Source organism: Heloderma suspectum, chromosome 2 (assembly GCF_057233095.1).
Source record: "Heloderma suspectum isolate Gila_16-S chromosome 2, 16-S_ref, whole genome shotgun sequence".
Lineage (NCBI taxonomy): Eukaryota > Metazoa > Chordata > Lepidosauria > Squamata > Helodermatidae > Heloderma > Heloderma suspectum.
The window spans coordinates 266,993,312-267,020,392 of NC_139459.1; positions in this window are offsets into that span (position 1 = coordinate 266,993,312).

The window sequence follows — 27,081 nt, forward strand, 5'->3', positions numbered from 1 at the left end:
GCGGGAAACAGACTGAAGCTTCCCGCCCACTCAGCTGCTGGGAGTGCTCAGGCCACACACACCCAGTTCAGTTGGAGCTCTCAGAAGCACCTGGTGAGCTCACAGCCACTCAGAAGGATAAAGGGCAGCCCCCTGGGATTCGTGCAGCCCGTGTACCTCTTAACCTCTGTCTCCTTTGTCTCTTTTGTCTCTTCTACCACTCCAACTCCCCTAGCCAACTCCTGTTTGCTCCTCATATCCGCTCGCTCTGGTCACTTGCTCTCTGGGAGCTTGCTTGCTGCTGTAGTCCTTGGACCAGCTGGAGCAGCTTGCTCTGCTCTGCTCTGCTCAGCTGGGAGGAGGGAAACAGACTGAAGCTTCCCGCCCACTCAGCTGCTGGGAGTGCTCAGGCTACACACACCCAGTTCAGTTGGAGCTCTCAGAAACACCTGGTGAGCTCACAGCCACTCAGAAGGATAAAGGGCAGCCGCCTGGGCATCCTGCAGCCCGCGTACATCATAGCCTCTGTCTCCTTTGTCTCCTTTGTCTCTTCTACCACTCCAACTCCCCTAGCCAACTCCTGTTTGCTCCCCCTGTCCGCTCGCTCTGGTCGCTCGCTCTCTGGGAGCTTGCTTGCTGCTGTAGTCCCTGGACCAGGTGCAGCAGCTAGCTCTCCTCTGCTCAGCTGGGAGGCGGGAAACAGACTGAAGCTTCCCGCCCACTCAGCTGCTGGGAGTGCTCAGGCCACACACACCCAGTTCAGTTGGAGCTCTCAGAAGCACCTGGTGAGGTCACAGCCACTCAGAAGGATAAAGGGCAGCCCCCTGGGCTTCCTGCAGCCCGCATACTACTTAGCCTCTGTCTCCTTTGTCTCTTCTACCACTGCAACTCCCCTGGCCAACTCCTGTTTGCTCCCCCTGTCCGCTCGCTCTGGTCGCTCGCTCTCTGGGACCTTGCTTGCTGCTGTAGTCCCTGGACCAGCTGGAGCAGCTTGCTCTGCTCTGCTCTGCTCAGCTGGGAGGCGGGAAACAGACTGAAGCTTCCCACCCACTCAGCTGCTGGGAGTGCTCAGGCCACACACACCCAGTTCATTTGGAGCTCTCAGAAGCACCTGGTGAGCTCACAGACACTCAGAAGGATAAAGGGCAGCCCCCTGGGCTTCCTGCATCCCGCGTACCTCTTAGCCTCTGTCTCCTTTGTCTCCTTTGTCTCTTCTACCACTGCAACTCCACTGGCCACCTCCTGTTTTCTCCCCCTATCCACTCGCTCTTGTTGCTCTCTCTCTGGGAGCTTGCTTGCTGCTGTACTCCCTGGACGAGCTGGAGCAGCTTGCTCTGCTCTGCTCTACTCAGCTGGGAGGCGGGAAACAGACTGAAGCTTCCCGCCCACTCAGCTGCTGGGAGTGCTCAGGCCACACACACCCAGTTCAGTTGGAGCTCTCAGAAGCACCTGGTGAGCTCACAGCCACTCAGAAGGATAAAGGGCAGCCCCCTGGGCTTCCTGCAGCCCGCGTACCTCTTAGCCTCTGTCTCCTTTGTCTCCTTTGTCTCTTCCACCACTGCAACTCCCCTGGCCAACTCCTGTTTGCTCCCCCTCTCCACTCGCTCTTGTCGCTCTCTCTCTGGGAGCTTGCTTGCTGCTGTAGTCCCTGGACCAGCTGGAGCAGCTAGCTCTGCTCTGCTCAGCTGGGAGGCGGGAAACAGACTGAAGCTTCCCGCCCACTCAGCTGCTGGGAGTGCTCAGGCCACACACACACAGTTCAGTTGGAGCTCTCAGAAGCACCTGGTGAGCTCACAGCCACTCAGAAGGATAAAGGGCAGCCCCCTGGGCTTCCTGCATCCCGCGTACCTCTTAGCCTCTGTCTCCTTTGTCTCCTTTGTCTCTTCTACCACTGCAACTCCCCTGGCCAACTCCTTTTTGCTTCCCCTGTCCGCTCGCTCTCTGGGAGCCTGCTTGCTGCTGTAGTCCCTGGACCAGCTGGAGCAGCTTGCTCTGCTATGCTCTGCTCAGCTGGGAGGCGGGAAACAGACTGAAGCTTCCCGCCCACTCAGCTGCTGGGAGTGCTCAGGCCACACACACCCAGTTCAGTTGGAGCTCTCAGAAGCACCTGGTGAGCTCACAGCCACTCAGAAGGATAAAGGGCAGCCCCCTGGGATTCCTACAGCCCGCGTACCTCTTAGCCTCTGTCTCCTTTGTCTCCTTTGTCTCTTCTACCACTGCAACTCCCCTGGCCAACTCCTTTTTGCTCCCCCTGTCCGCTCGCTCTGGTCGCTCGCTCTCTGGGAGCCTGCTTGCTGCTGTAGTCCCTGGACCAGCTGGAGCAGCTTCCTCTGCTCTGCTCTGCTCTGCTCAGCTGGGAGGCGGGAAACAGACTGAAACTTCCCGCCCACTCAGCTGCTGGGAGTGCTCAGGCCACACACACCCAGTTCAGTTGGAGCTCTCAGAAGCACCTGGTGAGCTCACAGCCACTCAGAAGGATAAAGGGCAGCCCCCTGGGCTTCCTGCAGCCTGCGTACCTGTTAGCCACTGTGTTCTTTGTCTCCTTTGTCTCTTCTACCACTGCAACTCCGCTGGCCAATTTCTGTTTGCTCCCCCTGTCCGCTCGCTCTCTGGGAGCTTGCTTGCTGCTGTAGTCCCTGGACCAGCTGGAGCAGCTTGCTCTGCTCTGCTCAGCTGGGAGGCGGGAAACAGACTGAAGCTTCCCGCCCACTCAGCTGCTGGGAGTGCTCAGGCCACACACACCCAGTTCAGTTGGAGCTCTCAGAAGCACCTGGTGAGCTCACAGCCACTCAGAAGGATAAAGGGCAGACCCCTGGGCTTCCTGCAGCCCCCGTAACTCTTAGCCTCTGTCTCCTTTGTCTCCTTTGTCTCTTCTACCACTGCAACTCCCCTGGCCAACTCCTTTTTGCTCCCCCTGTCCGCTCACTCTCATCGCTCGCTCTCTGGGAGCCTGCTTGCTGCTGTAGTCCCTGGACCAGCTGGAGCAGCTTGCTGTACTCTGCTCTGCTCTGCTCTGCTCAGCTAGGAGGCGAGAAACAGTCTGAAGCTTCCCGCCCACTCAGCTGCTGGGAGTGCTCAGGCCACACACACCCAGTTCAGTTGGAGCTCTCAGAAGCACCTGGTGAGCTCACAGCCACTCAGAAGGATAAAGGGCAGCCCCCTGGGCTTCCTGCAGCCCGCGTACCTCTTAGCCTCTGTCTCCTTTGTCTCCTTTGTCTCTTCTACCACTGCAACTCCCCTGGCCAACTCCTTTTTGCTCCCCCTGTCCGCTCGCTCTGGTCGCTCGCTCTCTGGGAGCTTGCTTGCTGCTGTAGTCCCTGAACCAGCTGGAACAGCTTGCTCTGCTCTGCTCTGCTCAGCTGGGAGGCGGGAAATAATCTGAAGCTTCCCGCCCACTCAGCTGCTGGCAGTGCTTAGGCCACACACACCCAGTTCAGTTGGAGCTCTCAGAAGCACCTGGTGAGCTCACAGCCACTCAGAAGGATAAAGGGCAGCCCCCTGGGCTTCCTGCAGCCCGCATACTACTTAGCCTCTGTCTCCTTTGTCTCCTTTCTCTCTTCTACCACTGCAACTCCCCTGGCCAACTCCTTTTTGCTCCCCCTGTCCGCTCACTCTCGTCGCTCGCTCTCTGGGAGCCTGCTTGCTGCTGTAGTCCCTGGACCAGCTGGAGCAGCTTGCTGTACTCTGCTCTGCTCTGCTCTGCTCAGCTGGGAGGCGAGAAACAGTCTGAAGCTTCCCGCCCACTCAGCTGCTGGGAGTGCTCAGGCCACACACACCCAGTTCAGTTGGAGCTCTCAGAAGCACCTGGTGAGCTCACAGCCACTCAGAAGGATAAAGGGCAGCCCCCTGGGCTTCCTGCAGCCCGCGTACCTCTTAGCCTCTGTCTCCTTTGTCTCCTTTGTCTCTTCTACCTCTGCAACTCCCCTGGCCAACTCCTTTTTGCTCCCCCTGTCCGCTCGCTCTGGTCGCTCGCTCTCTGGGAGCTTGCTTGCTGCTGTAGTCCCTGAACCAGCTGGAACAGCTTGCTCTGCTCTGCTCTGCTCTGCTCAGCTGGGAGGCGGGAAACAGACTGAAACTTCCCGACCACTCAGCTGCTGGGAGTGCTCAGGCCACACACACCCAGTTCAGTTGGAGCTCTCAGAAGCACCTGGTGAGCTCACAGCCACTCAGAAGGATAAAGGGCAGCTCCCTCGGCTTCCTGCAGCCTGCGTACCTGTTAGCCACTGTGTCCTTTGTCTCCTTTGTCTCTTCTACCACTGCAACTCCCCTGGCCAATTTCTGTTTGCTCCCCCTCTCCGCTCGCTCTCTGGGAGCTTGCTTGCTGCTGTAGTCCCTGGACCAGCTGGAGCAGCTTGCTCTGCTCTGCTCAGCTGGGAGGCGGGAAACAGACTGAAGCTTCCCGCCCACTCAGCTGCTGGGAGTGCTCAGGCCACACACACCCAGTTCAGTTGGAGCTCTCAGAAGCACCTGGTGAGCTCACAGCCACTCAGAAGGATAAAGGGCAGCCCCCTGGGCTTCCTGCAGCCCCTGTAACTCTTAGCCTCTGTCTCCTTTGTCTCCTTTCTCTCTTCTACCACTGCAACTCCCCTGGCCAACTCCTTTTTGCTCCCCCTGTCCGCTCACTCTCGTCGCTCGCTCTCTGGGAGCCTGCTTGCTGCTGTAGTCCCTGGACCAGCTGGAGCAGCTTGCTGTACTCTGCTCTGCTCTGCTCTGCTCAGCTGGGAGGCAAGAAACAGTCTGAAGCTTCCCGCCCACTCAGCTGCTGGGAGTGCTCAGGCCACACACACCCAGTTCAGTTGGAGCTCTCAGAAGCACCTGGTGAGCTCACAGCCACTCAGAAGGATAAAGGGCAGCCCCCTGGGCTTCCTGCAGCCCGCGTACCTCTTAGCCTCTGTCTCCTTTGTCTCCTTTGTCTCTTCTACCACTGCAACTCCCCTGGCCAACTCCTTTTTGCTCCCCCTGTCCGCTCGCTCTGGTCGCTCGCTCTCTGGGAGCTTGCTTGCTGCTGTAGTCCCTGAACCAGCTGGAACAGCTTGCTCTGCTCTGCTCTGCTCAGCTGGGAGGCGGGAAATAATCTGAAGCTTCCCGCCCACTCAGCTGCTGGCAGTGCTTAGGCCAAACACACCCAGTTCAGTTGGAGCTCTCAGAAGCACCTGGTGAGCTCACAGCCACTCAGAAGGATAAAGGGCAGCCCCCTGGGCTTCCTGCAGCCCGCATACTACTTAGCCTCTGTCTCCTTTGTCTCCTTTCTCTCTTCTACCACTGCAACTCCCCTGGCCAACTCCTTTTTGCTCCCCCTGTCCGCTCACTCTCGTCGCTCGCTCTCTGGGAGCCTGCTTGCTGCTGTAGTCCCTGGACCAGCTGGAGCAGCTTGCTGTACTCTGCTCTGCTCTGCTCTGCTCAGCTGGGAGGCGAGAAACAGTCTGAAGCTTCCCGCCCACTCAGCTGCTGGGAGTGCTCAGGCCACACACACCCAGTTCAGTTGGAGCTCTCAGAAGCACCTGGTGAGCTCACAGCCACTCAGAAGGATAAAGGGCAGCCCCCTGGGCTTCCTGCAGCCCGCGTACCTCTTAGCCTCTGTCTCCTTTGTCTCCTTTGTCTCTTCTACCTCTGCAACTCCCCTGGCCAACTCCTTTTTGCTCCCCCTGTCCGCTCGCTCTGGTCGCTCGCTCTCTGGGAGCTTGCTTGCTGCTGTAGTCCCTGAACCAGCTGGAACAGCTTGCTCTGCTCTGCTCTGCTCTGCTCAGCTGGGAGGCGGGAAACAGACTGAAACTTCCCGCCCACTCAGCTGCTGGGAGTGCTCAGGCCACACACACCCAGTTCAGTTGGAGCTCTCAGAAGCACCTGGTGAGCTCACAGCCACTCAGAAGGATAAAGGGCAGCTCCCTCGGCTTCCTGCAGCCTGCGTACCTGTTAGCCACTGTGTCCTTTGTCTCCTTTGTCTCTTCTACCACTGCAACTCCCCTGGCCAATTTCTGTTTGCTCCCCCTCTCCGCTCGCTCTCTGGGAGCTTGCTTGCTGCTGTAGTCCCTGGACCAGCTGGAGCAGCTTGCTCTGCTCTGCTCAGCTGGGAGGCGGGAAACAGACTGAAGCTTCCCGCCCACTCAGCTGCTGGGAGTGCTCAGGCCACACACACCCAGTTCAGTTGGAGCTCTCAGAAGCACCTGGTGAGCTCACAGCCACTCAGAAGGATAAAGGGCAGCCCCCTGGGCTTCCTGCAGCCCCTGTAACTCTTAGCCTCTGTCTCCTTTGTCTCCTTTCTCTCTTCTACCACTGCAACTCCCCTGGCCAACTCCTTTTTGCTCCCCCTGTCCGCTCACTCTCGTCGCTCGCTCTCTGGGAGCCTGCTTGCTGCTGTAGTCCCTGGACCAGCTGGAGCAGCTTGCTGTACTCTGCTCTGCTCTGCTCTGCTCAGCTGGGAGGCGAGAAACAGTCTGAAGCTTCCCGCCCACTCAGCTGCTGGGAGTGCTCAGGCCACACACACCCAGTTCAGTTGGAGCTCTCAGAAGCACCTGGTGAGCTCACAGCCACTCAGAAGGATAAAGGGCAGCCCCCTGGGCTTCCTGCAGCCCGCGTACCTCTTAGCCTCTGTCTCCTTTGTCTCCTTTGTCTCTTCTACCACTGCAACTCCCCTGGCCAACTCCTTTTTGCTCCCCCTGTCCGCTCGCTCTGGTCGCTCGCTCTCTGGGAGCTTGCTTGCTGCTGTAGTCCCTGAACCAGCTGGAACAGCTTGCTCTGCTCTGCTCTGCTCAGCTGGGAGGCGGGAAATAATCTGAAGCTTCCCGCCCACTCAGCTGCTGGCAGTGCTTAGGCCACACACACCCAGTTCAGTTGGAGCTCTCAGAAGCACCTGGTGAGCTCACAGCCACTCAGAAGGATAAAGGGCAGCCCCCTGGGCTTCCTGCAGCCCGCATACTTCTTAGCCTCTGTCTCCTTTGTCTCCTTCGTCTCTTCTACCACTCCAACTCCCCTAGCCAACTCCTGTTTGCTCCCCATATCCGCTTGCTCTGGTCACTCGCTCTCTGGGAGCTTGCTTGCTGCTGTAGTCCCTGGACCAGCTGGAGCAGCTTGCTCTGCTCTGCTCTGCTCAGCTGGGAGGAGGGAAACAGACTGAAGCTTCCCTCCCACTCAGCTGCTGGGAGTGCTCCGGCTACACACACCCAGTTCAGTTGGAGCTCTCGGAACCACCTGGTGAGCTCACAGCCACTCAGAAGGATAAAGGGCAGCCCCCTGGGCTTCCTGCAGCCCGCGTACCTCTTAGCCTCTGTCTCCTTTGTCTCCTTTGTCTCTTCTCCCACTGCAACTCCCCTGGCCAACTCCTTTTTGCTCCCCCTGTCCGCTCGCTCTGGTCGCTCGCTCTCTGAAGGCTTGCTTGCTGCTGTAGTCCCTGAACCAGCTGGAACAGCTTGCTCTGCTCTGCTCCGCTCAGTTGGGAGATGGGAAATAGTCTGAAGCTTCCCGCCCACTCAGCTGCTGGGAGTGTTCAGGCCACACACACCCAGTTCAGTTGGAGCTCTCAGAAGCACCTGGTGAGGTCACAGCCACTCAGAAGGATAAAGGGCAGCCCCCTGGGCTTCCTGCAGCCTGCGTACCTGTTAGCCTCTGTGTCCTTTGTCTCCGTTGTCTCTTCTACCACTGCAACTCCCCTGGCCAACTTCTGTTTGCTCCCCCTGTCCGCTCGCTCTCTGGGAGCTTGCTTGCTGCTGTAGTCCCTGGACCAGCTGGAGCAGCTAGCTCTGCTCTGCTCAGCTGGGAGGCGGGAAACAGACTGAAGCTTCCCGCCCACTCAGCTGCTGGGAGTGCTCAGGCCACACACACCCAGTTCAGCTGGAGCTCTCAGAAGCACCTGGTGAGCTCACATCCACTCAGAAGGATAAACGGCAGCCCCCTGGGCTTCCTGCAGCCCGCGTACTTCTTAGCCTCTGTCTCCTTTGTCTCTTCTACCACTGCAACTCCCCTGGCCAACTCCTGTTTGCTCCCCCTGTCCACTCGCTCTGGTCGCGCGCTCTCTGGGACCTTGCTTGCTGCTGTAGTCCCTGGACCAGCTGGAGCAGCTTGCTCTGCTCTGCTCTGCTCAGCTGGGAGGCGGGAAACAGACTGAAGCTTCCCGCCCACTCAGCTGCTGGGAGTGCTCAGGCCACACACACCCAGTTCAGTTGGAGTTCTCAGAAGCACCTGGTGAGCTCACAGCCACTCAGAAGGATAAAGGGCAGCCGCCTGGGCTTCCTGCAGCCCGCGTACATCATAGCCTCTGTCTCCTTTGTCTCCTTTGTCTCTTCTACTACTGCAACTCCCCTGGCCAACTCCTGTTTGCTCCCCCTGTCCACTCGCTCTGGTCGCTCGCTCTCTGCGAGCTTGCTTGCTGCTGTAGTCCCTGGACCAGCTGGAGCAGCTTGCTCTGCTCTGCTCTGCTCTGCTCTGCTGGAAGGCGGAAAACAGACTGAAGCTTCCCGCCCACTCAGCTGCTGGGAGTGGTCAGGCCACACACACCCAGTTCAGTTGGAGCTCTCAGAAGCACCTGGTGAGCTCACAGCCACTCAGAAGTGTAAAGGGCAACCCCCTGGGCTTCCTGCAGCCCGCGTACCTCTTAGCCTCTGTCTCGTTTGTCTCCTTTTTCTCTTCTACCACTGCAACTCCCCTGGCCAACTCCTGTTTGCTCCCCCTGTCTGCTCGCACTGGTCGCGCGCTCTCTGGGAGCTTGCTTGCTGCTGTCGTCCCTGGACCAGCTGGAGCAGCTTGCTCTGCTCTGCTCTGCTCAGCTGGGAGGCGGGAAACAGACTGAAGCTTCCCGCCCACTCAGCTGCTGGGAGTGCTCAGGCCACACACACACAGTTCAGTTGGAGCTCTCAGAAGCACCTGGTGAGCTCACAGCCACTCAGAAGGATAAAAGGCAGCCGCCTGGGCTTCCTGCAGCCCGCGTACCTCTTAGACTTTATCTCCTTTGTCTCCTTTGTCTCTTCTACCACTGCAACTCCCCTGGCCAACTCCTGTTTGCTCCCCCTGTCTGCTCGCACTGGTCGCGCGCTCTCTGGGAGCTTGCTTGCTGCTGTCGTCCCTGGACCAGCTGGAACAGCTTGCTCTGCTCTGCTCTGCTCAGCTGGGAGACGGGAAACAGTCTGAAGCTTCCCGCCCACTCAGCTGCTGGGAGTGTTCAGGCCACACACACCCAGGTCACTTGGAGCTCTCAGAAGCACCTGGTGAGCTCACAGCCACTCAGAAGGATAAAGGGTGGCCCGCTGGGCTTCCTGCAGCCCGCGTACCTCTTAGCCTCTGTCTCCTTTGTCTCCTTTGTCTCTTCTATCACTGCAACTCCCTTGGCCAAATCCTGTTTGCTCCCCCTGTCCGCTCGCTCTCTGGGAGCTTGCTTGCTGCTGTCGTCCATGGAACAGCTGGAGCAGCTTGCTCTGCTCTGCTCTGCTCAGCTGGGAGGCGGGAAACAGACTGAAGCTCAAACCTGGAGCCAGCACTGGGAGCTTGCTAATGCATATAATTGGCAGAGGAAGCTGCTCCAGCTGGTCCAGGGACTACAGCAGCAAGCAAGCTCCCAGAGAGCGAGCGACCAGAGCGCGCGGACAGGGGGAGCAAACAGGAGTTGGCTAGGGGAGTTGCAGTGGTAGAAGAGACAAAGGAGACAAAGGAGACAGAGGCTAAGAGGTACGCGGGCTGCAGGAAGCCCAGGGGGCTGCCCTTTATCCTTCTGAGTGGCTGTGAGCTCACCAGGTGCTTCTGAGAGCTCCAACTGAACTGGGTGTGTGTGGCCTGAGCACTCCCAGCACCTGAGTGGGCGGGAAGCTTCAGTCTGTTTCCCGCCTCCCAGCTGAGCAGAGCAGAGCAGAGCAGAGCAAGCTGCTCCAGCTGGTCCAGGGACTACAGCAGCAAGCAAGCTCCCAGAAGCTGCTGTAGTCCCTGGAGCAGCTGGAGCAGCTAGCTCTGCTCTGCTCAGCTGGGAGGCGGGAAACAGACTGAAGCTTCCCGCCCACTCAGCTGCTGGGAGTGCTCAGGCCACACACACCCAGTTCAGTTGGAGCTCTCAGAAGCACCTGGTGAGGTCACAGCCACTCAGAAGGATAAAGGGCAGCCCCCTGGGCTTCCTGCAGCCTGCATACTTCTTAGCCTCTGTCTCCTTTGTCTCTTCTACCACTGCAACTCCCCTGGCCAACTCCTTTTTGCTCCCCCTGTCCGCTCGCTCTGGTCGCTCGCTCTCTGGAAGCTTGCTTGCTGCTGTAGTCCCTGAACCAGCTGGAACAGCTTGCTCTGCTCTGCTCCGCTCAGTTGGGAGATGGGAAATAGTCTGAAGCTTCCCGCCCACTCAGCTGCTGGGAGTGTTCAGGCCACACACACCCAGTTCAGTTGGAGCTCTCAGAAGCACCTGGTGAGCTCACAGCCACTCAGAAGGATAAAGGGCAGCCCCCTGGGCTTCCTGCAGCCTGCGTACCTGTTAGCCTCTGTGTCCTTTGTCTCCGTTGTCTCTTCTACCACTGCAACTCCCCTGGCCAACTTCTGTTTGCTCCCCCTGTCCGCTCGCTCTCTGGGAGCTTGCTTGCTGCTGTAGTCCCTGGACCAGCTGGAGCAGCTAGCTCTGCTCTGCTCAGCTGGGAGGCGGGAAACAGACTGAAGCTTCCCGCCCACTCAGCTGCTGGGAGTGCTCAGGCCACACACACCCAGTTCAGCTGGAGCTCTCAGAAGCACCTGGTGAGCTCACATCCACTCAGAAGGATAAACGGCAGCCCCCTGGGCTTCCTGCAGCCCGCGTACTTCTTAGCCTCTGTCTCCTTTGTCTCTTCTACCACTGCAACTCCCCTGGCCAACTCCTGTTTGCTCCCCCTGTCCACTTGCTCTGGTCGCGCGCTCTCTGGGACCTTGCTTGCTGCTGTAGTCCCTGGACCAGCTGGAACAGCTTGCTCTGCTCTGCTCTGCTCAGCTGGGAGGCGGGAAACAGACTGAAGCTTCCCGCCCACTCAGCTGCTGGGAGTGCTCAGGCCACACACACCCAGTTCAGTTGGAGTTCTCAGAAGCACCTGGTGAGCTCACAGCCACTCAGAAGGATAAAGGGCAGCCGCCTGGGCTTCCTGCAGCCCGCGTACATCATAGCCTCTGTCTCCTTTGTCTCCTTTGTCTCTTCTACTACTGCAACTCCCCTGGCCAACTCCTGTTTGCTCCCCCTGTCCACTCGCTCTGGTCGCTCGCTCTCTGTGAGCTTGCTTGCTGCTGTAGTCCCTGGACCAGCTGGAGCAGCTTGCTCTGCTCTGCTCTGCTCTGCTCTGCTGGAAGGCGGAAAACAGACTGAAGCTTCCCGCCCACTCAGCTGCTGGGAGTGGTCAGGCCACACACACCCAGTTCAGTTGGAGCTCTCAGAAGCACCTGGTGAGCTCACAGCCACTCAGAAGTGTAAAGGGCAACCCCCTGGGCTTCCTGCAGCCCGCGTACCTCTTAGCCTCTGTCTCGTTTGTCTCCTTTTTCTCTTCTACCACTGCAACTCCCCTGGCCAACTCCTGTTTGCTCCCCCTGTCTGCTCGCACTGGTCGCGCACTCTCTGGGAGCTTGCTTGCTGCTGTCGTCCCTGGACCAGCTGGAGCAGCTTGCTCTGCTCTGCTCTGCTCAGCTGGGAGGCGGGAAACAGACTGAAGCTTCCCGCCCACTCAGCTGCTGGGAGTGCTCAGGCCACACACACACAGTTCAGTTGGAGCTCTCAGAAGCACCTGGTGAGCTCACAGCCACTCAGAAGGATAAAGGGCAGCCGCCTGGGCTTCCTGCAGCCCGCGTACCTCTTAGACTCTATCTCCTTTGTCTCCTTTGTCTCTTCTACCACTGCAACTCCCCTGGCCAACTCCTGTTTGCTCCCCCTGTCTGCTCGCACTGGTCGCGCGCTCTCTGGGAGCTTGCTTGCTGCTGTCGTCCCTGGACCAGCTGGAACAGCTTGCTCTGCTCTGCTCTGCTCAGCTGGGAGACGGGAAACAGTCTGAAGCTTCCCGCCCACTCAGCTGCTGGGAGTGTTCAGGCCACACACACCCAGGTCACTTGGAGCTCTCAGAAGCACCTGGTGAGCTCACAGCCACTCAGAAGGATAAAGGGTGGCCCGCTGGGCTTCCTGCAGCCCGCGTACCTCTTAGCCTCTGTCTCCTTTGTCTCCTTTGTCTCTTCTATCACTGCAACTCCCTTGGCCAAATCCTGTTTGCTCCCCCTGTCCGCTCGCTCTCTGGGAGCTTGCTTGTTGCTGTCGTCCATGGAACAGCTGGAGCAGCTTGCTCTGCTCTGCTCTGCTCAGCTGGGAGGCGGGAAACAGACTGAAGCTCAAACCTGGAGCCAGCACTGGGAGCTTGCTAATGCATATAATTGGCAGAGGAAGCTGCTCCAGCTGGTCCAGGGACTACAGCAGCAAGCAAGCTCCCAGAGAGCGAGCGACCAGAGCGCGCGGACAGGGGGAGCAAACAGGAGTTGGCTAGGGGAGTTGCAGTGGTAGAAGAGACAAAGGAGACAAAGGAGACAGAGGCTAAGAGGTACGCGGGCTGCAGGAAGCCCAGGGGGCTGCCCTTTATCCTTCTGAGTGGCTGTGAGCTCACCAGGTGCTTCTGAGAGCTCCAACTGAACTGGGTGTGTGTGGCCTGAGCACTCCCAGCACCTGAGTGGGCGGGAAGCTTCAGTCTGTTTCCCGCCTCCCAGCTGAGCAGAGCAGAGCAGAGCAGAGCAAGCTGCTCCAGCTGGTCCAGGGACTACAGCAGCAAGCAAGCTCCCAGAAGGTGAGCGGACAGGGGGAGCAAACAGGAGTTGGCCAGGGGAGTTGCAGTGGTAGAAGAGACAAAGGAGACAGAGGCTAAGAGGTACGCGGGCTGCAGGAAGCCCAGGGGGCTGCCCTTTATCCTTCTGAGTGGCTGTGAGCTCACCAGGTGCTTCTGAGAGCTCCAACTGAACTGGGTGTGTGTGGCCTGAGCACTCCCAGCAGCTGAGTGGGCGGGAAGCTTCAGTCTGTTTCCCGCCTCCCAGCTGAGCAGAGCAGAGCAAGCTGCTCCAGCTGGTCCAGGGACTACAGCAGCAAGCAAGCTCCCAGAAGGCGAGCGGACAGGGGGAGCAAACAGGAGTTGGCCAGGGGAGTTGCAGTGGTAGAAGAGACAAAGGAGACAAAGGAGACAGAGGCTAAGAGGTATGCGGCCTGCAGGAAGCCCAGGGGGCTGCCCTTTATCCTTCTGAGTGGCTGTGAGCTCACCAGGTGCTTCTGAGAGCTCCAACTGAACTGGGTGTGTGTGGCCTGAGCACTCCCAGCAGCTGAGTGGGCGGGAAGCTTCAGTCTGTTTCCCGCCTCCCAGCTTAGCAGAGCAGAGCAGAGCAAGCTGCTTCAGCTGCTCCAGGGACTACAGCAGCAAGCAAGCTCCCAGAGAGCGAGCGGAAAGGGGGAGCAAATAGGAGATGGCCAGAGGAGTTGCAGCGGTAGAGGAGACAAAGGAGACAGAGGCTAAGAAGTACGCGGGATGCAGGAAGCCCAGGGGGCTGCCCTTTATCTTTCTGATTGGCTGTGAGCTCACCAGGTGCTTCTGAGAGCTCCAACTGAACTGGGTGTGTGTGGCCTGAGCACTGCCAGCAGCTGAGTGGGCGGGAAGCTTCAGTCTGTTTCCCGCCTCCCAGCTGAGCACAGCAGAGCAAGCTGCTCCAGCTGGTCCAGGGACTACAGCAGCAAGCAAGCTCCCAGAGAGAGAGCGACCAGAGCGAGCGGACAGGGGGAGCAAACAGGAGTTGGCCAGGGGAGTTGCAGTGGTAGAAGAGACAAAGGAGACAAAGGAGACAGAGGCTAAGAGGTATGCGGGCTGCAGGAAGCCCAGGGGGCTGCCCTTTATCCTTCTGAGTGGCTGTGAGCTCACCAGGTGCTTCTGAGAGCTCCAACTGAACTGGGTGTGTGTGGCCTGAGCACTCCCAGCACCTGAGTGGGCGGGAAGCTTCAGTCTGTTTCCCGCCTCCCAGCTGAGCAGAGCAGAGCAGAGCAGAGCAGAGCAAGCTGCTCCAGCTGGTCCAGGGACTACAGCAGCAAGCAAGCTCCCAGAGAGCGAGCAGACAGGGGGAGCGAATAGGAGTTGGCCAGGGGAGTTGCAGTGGTAGAAGAGACAAAGGAGACAGAGGCTAAGAAGTACGCGGGATGCAGGAAGCCCAGGGGGCTGCCCTTTATCTTTCTGAGTGGCTGTGAGCTCACCAGGTGCTTCTGAGAGCTCCAACTGAACTGGGTGTGTGTGGCCTGAGCACTCCCAGCACCTGAGTGGGCGGGAAGCTTCAGTCTGTTTCCCGCCTCCCAGCTGAGCAGAGCAGAGCAGAGCAGAGCAAGCTGCTCCAGCTGGTCCAGGGACTACAGCAGCAAGCAAGATCCCAGAGAGCAAGCGGACAGGGGGAGCAAACAGGAGTTGGCCAGGGGAGTTGCAGTGGTAGAAGAGACAAAGGAGACGAAGGAGACAGAGGCTAAGAGGTACACAGACTGCAGGAAGCCCAGGGGGCTGCCCTTTATCCTTCTGAGTGGCTGTGAGCTCACCAGGTGCTTCTGAGAGCTCCAACTGAACTGGGTGTGTGTGGCCTGAGCACTCCCAGCAGCTGAGTGGGCGGGAAGCTTCAGTCTGTTTCCCGCCTCCCAGCTGAGCAGAGCAGAGCAGAGCAAGCTGCTCCTGGTGGTCCAGGGACTACAGCAGCAAGCATGTTTTTGAGGGCAAGACACCCTCAATGGGGACCCCTCCCTCGGTGTGTCTACCTTCTTAATGCCATTGTCACCAGTTTCTATTGCTTCTCATCCTCTGTCTCATCATTGCCACCACTTGCTTGTTTGACAGGTAGACAGCCAGTAAGCAAGCGGGCAGTGGCATCTACTGCTCTTTTTCCCACCACCATTGTCTGGGCCAGAACAAGAGGCAGGTGAACCAGCAGGTTGCAAGGGTGAAGAGGAGGAGCAACTCCAGGGGGGTCTTGACTGCTGGGGTGTAGGCCTTGACAGGTGCCGAACCATGCCTACCCTTGACGCTGGCCCTGCAGCATCCCCACTTCAGGCCTCATTCTCCAATTAGGCGGGGCCAGGGGAGGTGCTTATGGGGGTGGGGCCAGCAAGCACAGCTCCATTCTCCCCCTTCATGTGATTGTAATCGTGTGAGGACTAAGCTCCTGAGCAGGGCTAGTCTCTCCATAGCCACCAAACACAAAATGGCCATAAACGCTTTTTCACACACACATCCCTATCTGAGGGCGAAGAGAGATAACCAACCCAGGTGAAAGGAGCTGTTGCTACTCATGCTTCTTCTGCCCTCCTTTGTCCAAGGGCCCCAACTACCTGCTGCACTATTAACAATATATAACAGAAGACAAAATGTAACCACTGGTGTCCTACTGTTTGCCAATATATCCTTCTTTCCTGTATGTCTATCTGTCTTTCTGACTATCACACTCCATCTGCAATATGATAGTGTCACAGATAATAATTCTGGCCTATGTGACAAGGTAGATGTGTGAGATTAACATAGGTAAAATGCCTTTAAGCAGTTCAGAAAAGCATTCATCACAGCTATCTCTTCCGTTCTCTCCCTTGCCCCCCGCCCCCTATATATACATATAGTAGGTGGATGAAAGTGACAGTGTGTGTGGAGAGGTCACAGATACTCCCCTAAAATGGTATATTGGGGAGATGTACATTCAAATTCCTGCTCAGTCATGAATGTCTAAACATAACTTCTCTGTCTCTAAACCTAATTTACCTGTTGAAATGATATAGTCCTATGTGCACTGTGCTGAATTCCACAAGGAAAGTTACGACACAAAAGCAATTAACAGCATTAATAAGATTTTTTTTTAAGACTTGGGAGCCAAAGGTAAGTGGCTGGTCAGTAAATTCCCAAGGTCCTCAATGGTTGAACAGAGGCCTGTGCAATGAGAGCTCAAGGTGTTGAGCTCATCACATCAAATGGCAGTTATTGGCTTGGGCATAATTGCGGTAGGTATCAGCATTTTCCGGCTTTCTCCAACCACTGACAGGAAACAGTGCTCTGTGGGGAATGCCTTATGGTTATGTCCATTTGTGTTACTTACAGTCGTTCTAACAATCAGTAAAATGGCTTGGCCTCTTTTAGCTGAGCTGCTGGATAATTTAATTCAGACTCCATGTTGTTCTTTTGATGGCTGTTGCTAGACAGCAAGTGATCTGATAATATTTAAGCTAGCTTTGTCAGATGTGCAATTCTCAGTATAACATTTCAAGGACATTAAGCACTGATATTTGATTGGTCCAAAATCCTCCAACTTTATTATGAGCAGTATTCATACATCAATATTTTACTTATTTTTATTTATTGCATTTTTATCCCATCTTGGTGGAAAGATGGAGCTTGGCGTGGTATAGATGGTTTGCCCCACCTCACCCCCATTTTATCCTTACCACATTTTGTATGCTATACAGACTTATATCCAAGATACTACAGACCGTAATATCCAGGGCCAGCACAAGACATTTTGCTGCCTGGAGCAAAGAAGAAGATGCCCCCGCCCCTCCCATCCCATGTACAAGTTGAATCTTACTTCAATACTGGGGATGGATCAGCAACCTCCACTGCACCTGAATGCTAGCTTAGCGGTGGGGCAGGCCACATGGCACACAGCTCTGTCCTCCAACATCTTGCTGCTGCCCCTCAGCACCTGCCACCCAAGGTGACTGCCTCAGCCTACCTAATGGCAGGGCTAGTCCTGTTAATAACTGAAGCAGCCCACTAGAGGGTCAGTATGAAAAAACACACACATTTGTTTCCTCGTAACTCTCATTACCATGATATCTGCCTATATGGCAGATATTTTATTACCTATATGGAGTTATAAATACTCAGCATAGGGGGCACGGAAAATGAACTGCTCTTCAGACACCAAGGGGGATATTTTGGGGTGTCATTGGGTTAAAACATATTACTTGGTAAAGTGAACATACCAAAGTGAATATACCCTTAGACAGAAGAACTTTCTGAAGACACATAACTTTCTGAGGACAGAAATGTATTATTTTTGTAGTGGAAATAGTTTTGAGTGAACATTCCTTGCCCTGAAAACAAATGCTCAGAATGCAGCAAATGTGTGTTCAAACCACATTCAAACTATGTCTTACTTTGATTTTATTTACTTTATTTCCCTCCATTATTTTATCTAGTTTATGTATATCATTTTGGATGTGCAGTTCATATTTTCGTCAGAGATCAGAGGGACATGCCACATCTAAAATATAACTTTTTTAAAAAGTCAGTTGTTTGTGAAGGAGAGAACCACTGGAATGTATAATATATGTAATGGGTGAGGTACTGATTTCAAAGGCCTGCATGTCTGGCCTTCACAGGTAATTCACAATGGGCCAAATTAGATGATATGTTAAAATGTGTGATCACATTTGCAGAGATTTAATTTTTAAAATATCAGCTGTGAGGAGCCCTGATCCAGAAAGGAAGGGGGTTTAACCCTTTCCACATGCTGTTTTTCTGACAAAAATCCCCTCTTTCCCTCCTGTAGCTGTTATTTGCCCTGAACTGAACTTTACTGCCATTATTTGGAATTATTTTCACAACTAATATCTGGGAACTGGAGTCAGTGCTTTTTTTCCCTGCCACTATTGCATCTGCAAAGAGCCGTCCAGCTGAGCTGTTTCAAGTGGTCAGGGGTAAGGATGTACGAATCCCTTACCTTGCTCCTCTGAGGGGCATCTGCGGTGGGGGGAGGCACTCCATCCCTCCCCCAGGAATCCTGCCCAGCCAGCTCCGCTCCTTGACCAAGCCGTGGAGCCGCTGGCCAGCTCCGGCCGCCCGCAGCCGGACATCCAGCCACTGGGCAGCCCTGCAGGGACGCAAATGGCGGCTGTTGTAGCCGCCGCCATTTGCATCCCTGTATTGAGCCGTGATAGGCTATGTAAATATTTACGTAGCCTATCATGGCAGGGGGAAAAAACCCAGTGTATGCAAATGGCGGTAGCCAACACCATTTGCGTACGCTGGGGTTTCCCCCCCCCCGCCGTGATAGGTTACATAAATACTTACGTAGCCTATCACGGTCTCTGCAGGGATGCAAATGGCGTCCCTGCATTAGCCGTGATAGGCTACGTAAGTATTTACGTAGCCTGTCATGGCTTGAAGAGGAGGAAGCGAATGGCGGCTGCAGGACGGCCGCCATTCGCAAAGCAGCACGGACGGGACCAGGTAAGTGCTCCGTTTTGCATGCGTTTCGTGGGGTGGGGGCGGCGGGGACTTCGTCCCGTGTGCCTTTCGTGGGGGGGCAGGGGCTTCATTCCACGACGGATTTCGGCGGGCCGAATGCACTGGCATTCGGCCTCACCGAGATCCGTCACGGAATTCTCTGACATCCCTAGTCAGGGGTCTTTTATACACTAGCCTGCAAGAGGATAATTTAAACCTCTCGACAGCCCACTGTGAACAATTTGCTCCGCACTTTGCAGACAAAATCGCTCAAATCCACTCTGACTTGGATGATATAACTGATATAGACCTGGTGGATGTAACCTTGGCCCCTGCTTGTCCAGTGTTGTTGGATACTTTTCAATTTGTACAGCCTGAGGATGTGGACAGGATCCTGGGAGAGGTGAGGGCCACCATGTGTGTTCTAGATCCTTGCCTTTCCTGGCTCATAAAAGCAGCCAGAGGTGGACTGGCCGAGTGGTTAAGTGGAGTGGTTAATGCCTCCCTTAGTCAAGGCAGAGTTCCAGCCTGCCTGAAGGAGGTGGTGGTGAGACCTTTGTTAAAAATGCCCTCCCTGAACCCCACCATATTGGATAATTATCGGCCAGTCTCCAATATTCAATTTCTGGGCAAGGTATTGGAGTGCGTGGTGGCCTCCCAACTCCAGGGATTCCTGGATGAGACAGATTATCTAGATCCATTTCAATTTGGCTTCAGACTAGGTAATGGGACAGAAACAGCTTTGTGTCAGGAGCACCCTGGCAGCCTCTTTCAGTAGACTCCAATAGCCAACTCAAGACACAGACGAAAGGATTCTTTTCAAAGCTTTAATCCTTTTACAACTTAATGACTCTTTCAGATGCTAATCACCAGCGACTAAAGCAAGGAACAGCAGAGTGGCCTAAGCTTTGAATAGGCAGGTGATCCCCCTTTGAAAGAGAGTCACTTGAAGACCCAGAACTTATGGGCTAGGGAGAGATCCTCCCTCTCTCCCTTGGGTCCATGGGAGGCGGCCGTTGCTTGCGCGCCAAATGGGCGCTACTCCTCCTTTCCATGCCCTCCATTGCTCGTCGCTCTGTGCGTCTGTGTTGAGCATCTAGCTAGCCTTGTTCCTGCACTTTCTCACTGCTAGGATCACTATCTATCTCAGGAATGCCAGCAGGAGGAATCTCTGCCAGCTGCTGTGCCTGTGAGGGATGAGCTGGCTCCTCTCCCATGATTGCTGTTCCTCCTCAGAATCAGAACTGCTCTGGGGCTCTATGGGCTCAGTTTCTACCCTGACACTTTGGCTGCCTTGATGGATGACCTACGCTGGGAACTAGACAGGGGGAGTATGTCCCTGTTGGTTGTGCTGGACCCCTCAACAGCTTTCGATACCATCAACCATGGTACCCTTCTGGGCCACCTCGCTGGGATGGGACTTGGAGGCACTGTTTTACAGTGGCTCCATTCCTTCCTGGAGGGGCAGACCCAGAAGGTGGTGCTGGGGGACTTCTGTTTGACTCCCTGGCCATTGGCCTGTGGAGTTACTCAGGGTTCTGTTTTGTCCCCCATGCTATCTAACATATACATTAAACCACTGGGAGAGGTTTCCAGAGTTTTGGGGTTCGGTGTCACCAGTACACTGGTGACACCCAACTCTACTTTTCCTTTCCATCTAATTCCAAGGAAGCTGTTGTGGTGCTAAACCAGTGTCTGTTGGCAGTAATGGACTGGATGAGGGCAAACAAACTGAAGCTTAATCCAGACAAGACAGAGGTGCTCCTGGTCAGTCAAAATGTAGATCAGGAATAGGGATTCAGCTGGTGCTGGATGGGGTTACACTCCCCCTGAAGACACAGGTTTGCGGCTTGGGTGTACTCCTGGATTCAGCCCTGAGCCTGGATGCCCAAGTTTTAGCGGTGGCCAGGAGTGCATTTGCACAGTTAAAGCTAGTGCCCCAGCTGTGCCTGTTCCTTGAGATGTCTGACTTGGCCACAGTGACACATGCCTTAGTTACATCCTGTTTGGATTACTGTAACGTGCATATGTGGGGCTGCCTCTGAAGAGTGCTCTGAAACTTCAGCTGGTTCAAAGAGCTGCTTCCTGGCTGTTGTCTGGGGCTGGCTACAGGGAGCATACCACTCCTCTACTAAAACAGCTTCACTGGCTCCCAGTCTGTTTCCGAGCACAATTCAAAGTGCTGGTCAAAGTGGATGGCTCAGGTCCAGGTTATCTGAACGACTGTATTCTCCCCTATGAGCCTACTCGTTATCCGAATGACTGTATTCTCCCCTATGAGCCTACTCGTGCCCTGAGATCTTCAGGGGAGGCCCTTCTCGCGGTCCTGCCACCATCACAGGCTTGCCTGGTGGGAATGCAGGAGAGGGCCTTCTCGGTGGCTGCCCCAAGGCTCTAGAACTCTCTTCCCAGGGAGGCTTGAGTGGCACCCTCCTTGGTATGCTTTCACAGACAGGTAAAAACTTTTTTGTTCTGGCAGGCCTTTGGGGATAGCTAGTCCGGACCTGTGAGAATATGATGGATGGATGCTATGGTTTATATTTCTTGTTGTCTTTTAAAATTTTGATATTCTATATAATTTTAATATTATTGATGATTTAATTATATTTTAACTTTTGTACATTTCTGTTTATAGGTTTTAACTGTACATGTTTTTAATGTTGTAAAGCCGCCTTGAGTCCCAGTATTGGGAAAAGGGCGGGATGATGCTGATGCTATGGTGGTGCAACAATGACAATGGTAACAATACAGAAACAGCCATAGTTCCCTGTTTAGCCCCTGCTCTGTTCCATTAAAGTACTTATGGATCAAACACCAGGTCTACCTTATTTGGACAAAGCCAGTTGTTTCACTGTGTTCTTCCTTGCCCATTTGAAAGAACCTTTTGCTCCCTTCCTTGACTTAATGTCAAATTGTGCTCTTCCAGAGCATTGTGTGTTCTCAGAAATGCAGTTCTAAAATATTTTTAAATGAATTGGAGTCAATCCAGGAGGAAAAGAGACATCCCAGAGGACAAGAGAACTTCAACTATTTGGTGGTATAGAAATGTAATAAACAAAAAATAAGTAAAACTGAGCATAACCTAACACACATGTGGACATGTGGAAAATAAAATGTTGGTTGGTAAACAGTAATTGAGTGGGATAAATGCAAACCAATATCAGAATAACCCAAAGGTACAGACATAGGCTAAATACTGAGATAACTGGAACAATGCCTTCATTAGGGTTAAACACTGACCCATTCCTCTGAGGGAGGAGTTATCATATATGCTCTTTTTCCCTATATGCTATTTCCATCACTGTACTTCTTTGCTTAAAATATCCATCTCTGTTGAGCACTCTACTGCCTGGTGTTAAGCTTCACCTGTGTTTTTTCATTGCAGTAGGCTTGGGAAGAGGGTGCTTATACTATGGATCTGTGGAGGGTTGGCTTTGGTTTCTCTACTGCTGATGCTGTGCACTGCTGCACTCAACAATCCAAATACATTGCCTCTCATATGAAGGTATTTCCTTTGTCATTGGATTGGTCATTCAGCCCAGTGTTTTCCACTATGACGTACAGCAGCAAATCAAGGGCCCTGGTCGAAGCCTTCCGCTACCCGAGATCTTTTAAATCAGGAATCCTGGGGGTTCAACCTGGGACCGTTATGTGCACAAATCTTGTACTGTCCCAATGAGCTGCGTATAGACCTTCCAAGCCAGTCTTCTCCACAGTATCAGCATATGTGCCTTTCAGGATCCAAAACCTTCCAAAGCGGCTTACAAGTAACATCAATGAAAACACATGAATCAATCACAATAAAAATATAAAAACTTAAGCCCTACAGGGAAGTTGGGGGTAGAAAACCCAGTGGGGTGAGAGGACAGTCCAGCTGCAGCAGGTGTCTGATGTCTTCTTTGCCTGCCTACTTCTTCCTCCTGGAATCTTTCCCACAGAGCATTTGAGGGTATGGGGACAACAGTCTAGTTCAGCCTTCCCTAATCTGGTGCCCTCCAGAAGTTTTGGACCACAACTCCCAGCATTCCTGACCATTGGCCAAGCTGGCTGGGGCTGATGGGAGTTGCAGTCCAAAATTGACCTGCGGCCTTCCAGTCCATCTGGAAGGCCACAGGTTGCGGGAAGCTGGTCTAGCTGGACCAAGCTCAAAGTGGGTCTTTGCCTGCATGCCCCCACTCCCCTAGAATCCTACCCAGATTCTATGCCAGAGGGCATTTGGTGGCAGAAGGCTCTGTCGGTGCTGGAACATTCCGGCTGGAGCAGGCTCTGAGATCGTCTTCACCTTATGATGGGCTACTAGTAAGCATCTTTTTGTGGGTGGGGGATTTGGAATATTTTTAATTAAACTTTTCACTTGTTTTCACTTTTCACATGTTTAGAACTCTTGTTTTGGATCAGAGTCTGCATCAAGTAAGAGTCACTTCACACTTCTTATTTTTTTAACATGTAAATCACTTCTTTCTACACTTACAAAAAGTGTGTATACTGTCACCTGTGCAGTACTTGTATTTGTTGTGATGCACATAAGAAGCAGTAGTTAGAAGACACTGGGGGCTTCTCTACACTGGTGTTTTGTTGTGCATTCATCATTACTCAAGCAAGGAATTTTCCAGGTGCTTTACGTGACGTTGTCCTCCAGCGGTTTTCCCATGCTTTCCCCCTTCTTATCCTGTGCTATTTCAGTATGGGAAAATGCAGCATTTTCTCTGGTCGTGCCATGAAAGTGCCAGCACCAGCCCATGTACTTGTACCATAGTGAAATGAGGTGCTGTGTGTGGGCGGTTGCAGAGGGTGTGGTTGTGATGATGTTGGCAGTGACGATGACAGGGTGGGAGTGTCACCCCACCATGCCTGCCCTGGGCTGTTCTTCCTCCTTGTCATTCCCTACTGTTTGCTGGCAGAGCACAGTGCAGCGGGAGTCCATTGAATGGAAGCGGGATGGCGTACCAGCCTACCGATGTACTGGCGTGCCACCATCACTGCAGAGACAGGGCTTTGGGTTACGTTGCCTGGCAGAATGGCTGGCATGGCGGCATTCTTGCGGCAACACGAGCAAAACCCATGTCTCTGGGGCGTGTGTTTGCCTTGTTCCCTGTCCAGCTGTACTGTGTGGCTGTGTCAATCACCATGAAGCAACCAGTAATCTGCAAGGGGAAGAAGAGGGGCAGGTACCACGGAGGTAGTTGTGCGAGTCCCCCACTGTGTGTAAGGGTTTGTCTCGCAGCAGTAGTGATGTTTACGAGATGCTCCGCCCCTCTGTGAAAAGATAATAAGCGGAATGTAGAGAGACTAAAGCAGCCAGTGCACAGAGCCCATGCTTGAACAGGAAGTGGAAACAGTGGTACAATGTTGGGATAAACTGGTCGTGTGGAGAAGTCCTGGGTCTTTCTGCAGGCTGTGCTATCTTCATTGATCCCACAATCAGTGATACAGTGAAAGGGGGACGGGGGGAGTGCAGTTCTGGGATTTTTCCAGAGCAGGAACAGTGATATCATCTGTTGGAACACCAGAATAATTGACAGATCTTCCTTGCTCCGGCAAGTGAATGAGGTTAGAGTCATAGATTAGTAGGGTTGGAACTATAAGACCATCGAGTCCAATCCTCTGCTCAGTGCAGGACTCCAAGTCAGAGCATCCCCAACAGATGCTGTCCAGCCTCATCTTGAATGCCTCCAGTGTGGGAGAGCCCACCACCTCCCTAGGTAATTGGTTCCATTGTCGTATTGCTCTAACACAGGAAGGCTGATAATGAGGCTTTCACATTTTGCTGTTTTGTATGACAGATTAGCATAGAGTCAGATAATGAGACAAATAATCAAGCAGTGGTAACACTTCTTTGCGAGCTTGGTTGCTATTTTAGTTAAAAGCTAAAGGTTGCATTTCAGCTGGCAGGAGGTCTTTTGTTAAAGCTCAGTGTGTTTTACAAGTTGAACCTCTGCAATCAGAAATAAGCACCACCGAGTTCAATGGTGGTTTCTCCCAGGTAGCTTATGCACAGGACTGCAGTCATGCAAATGCAAATAAATAGGGTGTTATGCTATGTATGTACAACTGCTCTTTGATGTGTGTGCATGTGTGTATATACACACACATTAATACACTATCACGATGAGCTCCTGCACTTCAAAATTTCCCACTGGCCACAATTCTTTCTGGGTTTTGTGTGAAGTTGAACCTCTGATGACAAAAATGGTTTGTATGTAGGCATATTGGCGCTTGCCAGAAACCAGGCCCATTGAATCAGCTTATTAGAGCTCTCTCCAAAATGCCTCCTGTAAATCATACTGCCTTACAAAACAGCTTAGGTTTTGTACAATCTGGTTTTGTACAACTTTCTGAAGTCTATCTGACCCCAAACCAGTCTAGAGACAGAGCAATGCTAATACACCTGGACAGCTGGCTAGATGGGAACATAGGAATAGAAACCCATAACCATTTCAGAGCTAGCTCCCTCTCACATATGGAGCTGCATGATTCATGCTTGGTTGTTAGCTGCACATGGCCAGACAACTTTGGAGTTAACCTTAGGTGAAATCTTTCCATGGCTGGGCAGTTGGCAAAATGCCCTTCATTAGCACACATATTTAACCACATCTTTAATTACATCTTTAAAAACAAAACAAATTAATAATAGGGCCTGGGGCAAGAACAAAACCAGTCCAAGTTCTCTGTGAATTTGTGCCACCAGCCTGCACATTTCTGCACATTTCTATTTTGCCTTATAAAACTATCACTGCCGATGGGTTACACATATTGGTTGTGCATGTTTCTCAGCTGCCTTGATACACCATACGCCACTTGGGCCACATAGCATCATTCCAAGCCAACTTTCCTTTTTCTTTTTAAATTAACCCTTCATTTGAAACACAGCCCTATAGCACTTCAATGCTGTCTTTCTCTCTGGACTCAATGGGGCATTATTAGCAGCAGGATTATTGAAAGCAGAACTCTTGAGCTTTACAATGAAAGCTCTGTGCAGGGCAAAACTTTGCGCCGCGGTTTGCATGGGCTGTTGGTTCCCTTTCCCTGTTTTTCCCCACACCCTTTTAACCTCCCATCCCACCTAACATGAAGTCAAAATGAATGTATAAAAGGGGTTTAATAAGTCCCATATCGCCTTCCTTACAGCAAGACTTCTGACCCAACAGGCCAATGAGGTCCAGACCTAAATTGCAGGGGGCACTGATCTCCTAGCCTTAGATCTTTAAGGGCTTCCGTTCACTCTAGCCAATGTGTAGATTTTTTTTGCTTTATTGGACTTTTTGTTAAAGAGTCTAGGCAAGTCAGAAACAAATAAAAAGTGAACGAAACTCCTTTGAAAACAGCAAAACCTAACCAAAACATTCAGAACTACATGGATTTTTAGGTTTACTCCGGCTTAGCCATTATGGACCATTGAAGACATTTTTTTTTAAACCCTCCTTTACCACTTCACTTGTATTACCTGTAGTATCAGCAGTGCATCACCTCATCCTTGCATAATGGATTCTTCCACAGTACTGGATGAGTAAAAAAAAAAAAAAAGATGGAGGGAGGGAGGGAGGGAGATAGATGTGCACATCAGCTCTTGAAAGAGGGAGCACACAGCTTTCAAAGAAGCTCACAATATTTTTTAAGCATACATAAGGGAGGGAAAGCTGTGCCACTCATCATTAATTATGCCTGCATTCCTATACCATTTTCCTCGGAATAAGCAGCAAAAGAGCGCAGGAGGTGGAGGAGGAGACTGACATCGAAAAGGCAGGGTACAGGCTGCCACAGCACAATCTGTTGCTAGGCAGAGTTCGGCAAGCAAGACCGCTCATGATGAGGGAAGCAGTGCCTTTTTTGCCACTCTTGCCAAGCAGCTCGGTAGCCGATCACAGCAACCCACGATAAAATCGCTCTCCCAGGTTCAGACGATGCAACAACCCACCATCGGCATGAACAACCCTGCAACAAGCCATGGGTTCTTGGCATGGCTTGTTCGCGAAAAATAACCCACCCCACGGAAAACGCTCTGGGTTTGCACAACACGACAACCCATCATGGCTGGCTGCCCATGGTGGGTTGTCGTGCCATGCAAACCCAGTAAGTGGAACTTACTGCGCATTCCTAAACATGTCTACTAAAAAGTAAGTCACAAGCACTATTCAGCAGGGACACTTATAGAACCACATTTCACACAGCACTCACAGTAGTAATTGATGTGCTAGCTAGGAAATACTTGTTTTCCCAAGTAACAGTTGATTGGGGTTTGAATGTTGGGAAAATCCAGTATCCTCACAACGTCATGCTGACAGGTGGGAAGACAACTAGAGGCCCCACAACAAAAACAATAGCAGCTGTGGTGCTGGAGAAGACTCTTACGAGTCCCCTGGACTGCAAGGAGGTCAAATCAGTCAATCCTAAAGGAAATCAACCCTGAGAGCTCATTGGAAGGACAGATACGGAAGCTGAAGCTCAAATATTTTGGCCACCTAATGCGAAGAGAAAACTCTCTGGAAAAGTCCCTGATGCTGGGAAAGACTGAAGGCAAAAGGAGAAGGGGACGACAGAGGATGAGATGGCTAGATAGCATCACCGATGCAATGAATATGAACTTGAGCACACTCTGGGAGAGAGCGCAGGACAGGAAGGCCTGGCGTGCTATGGTCCATGGGGTCACGAAGAGTTGGACACGACTGAACGACTGAACAGCAACAACAAAAGCCCCTACTATCATTTCAAACAAAATTATTATTTCATATATTTATTAGAAATACTTTTTAATCCAGCCTTCATCGTAGGATATCAGGGCAGTATACAAGAGGCCATAATATAAAATCATAAAATATCACAATATTCACTTTTCATTCATTATTCACTAATATTTTGCCTAACTGAATTGAGGGCAGAATGAACTCCATGGGGAACCTTTCCATGTACTTTATAAAGTCTAGGAAACAAA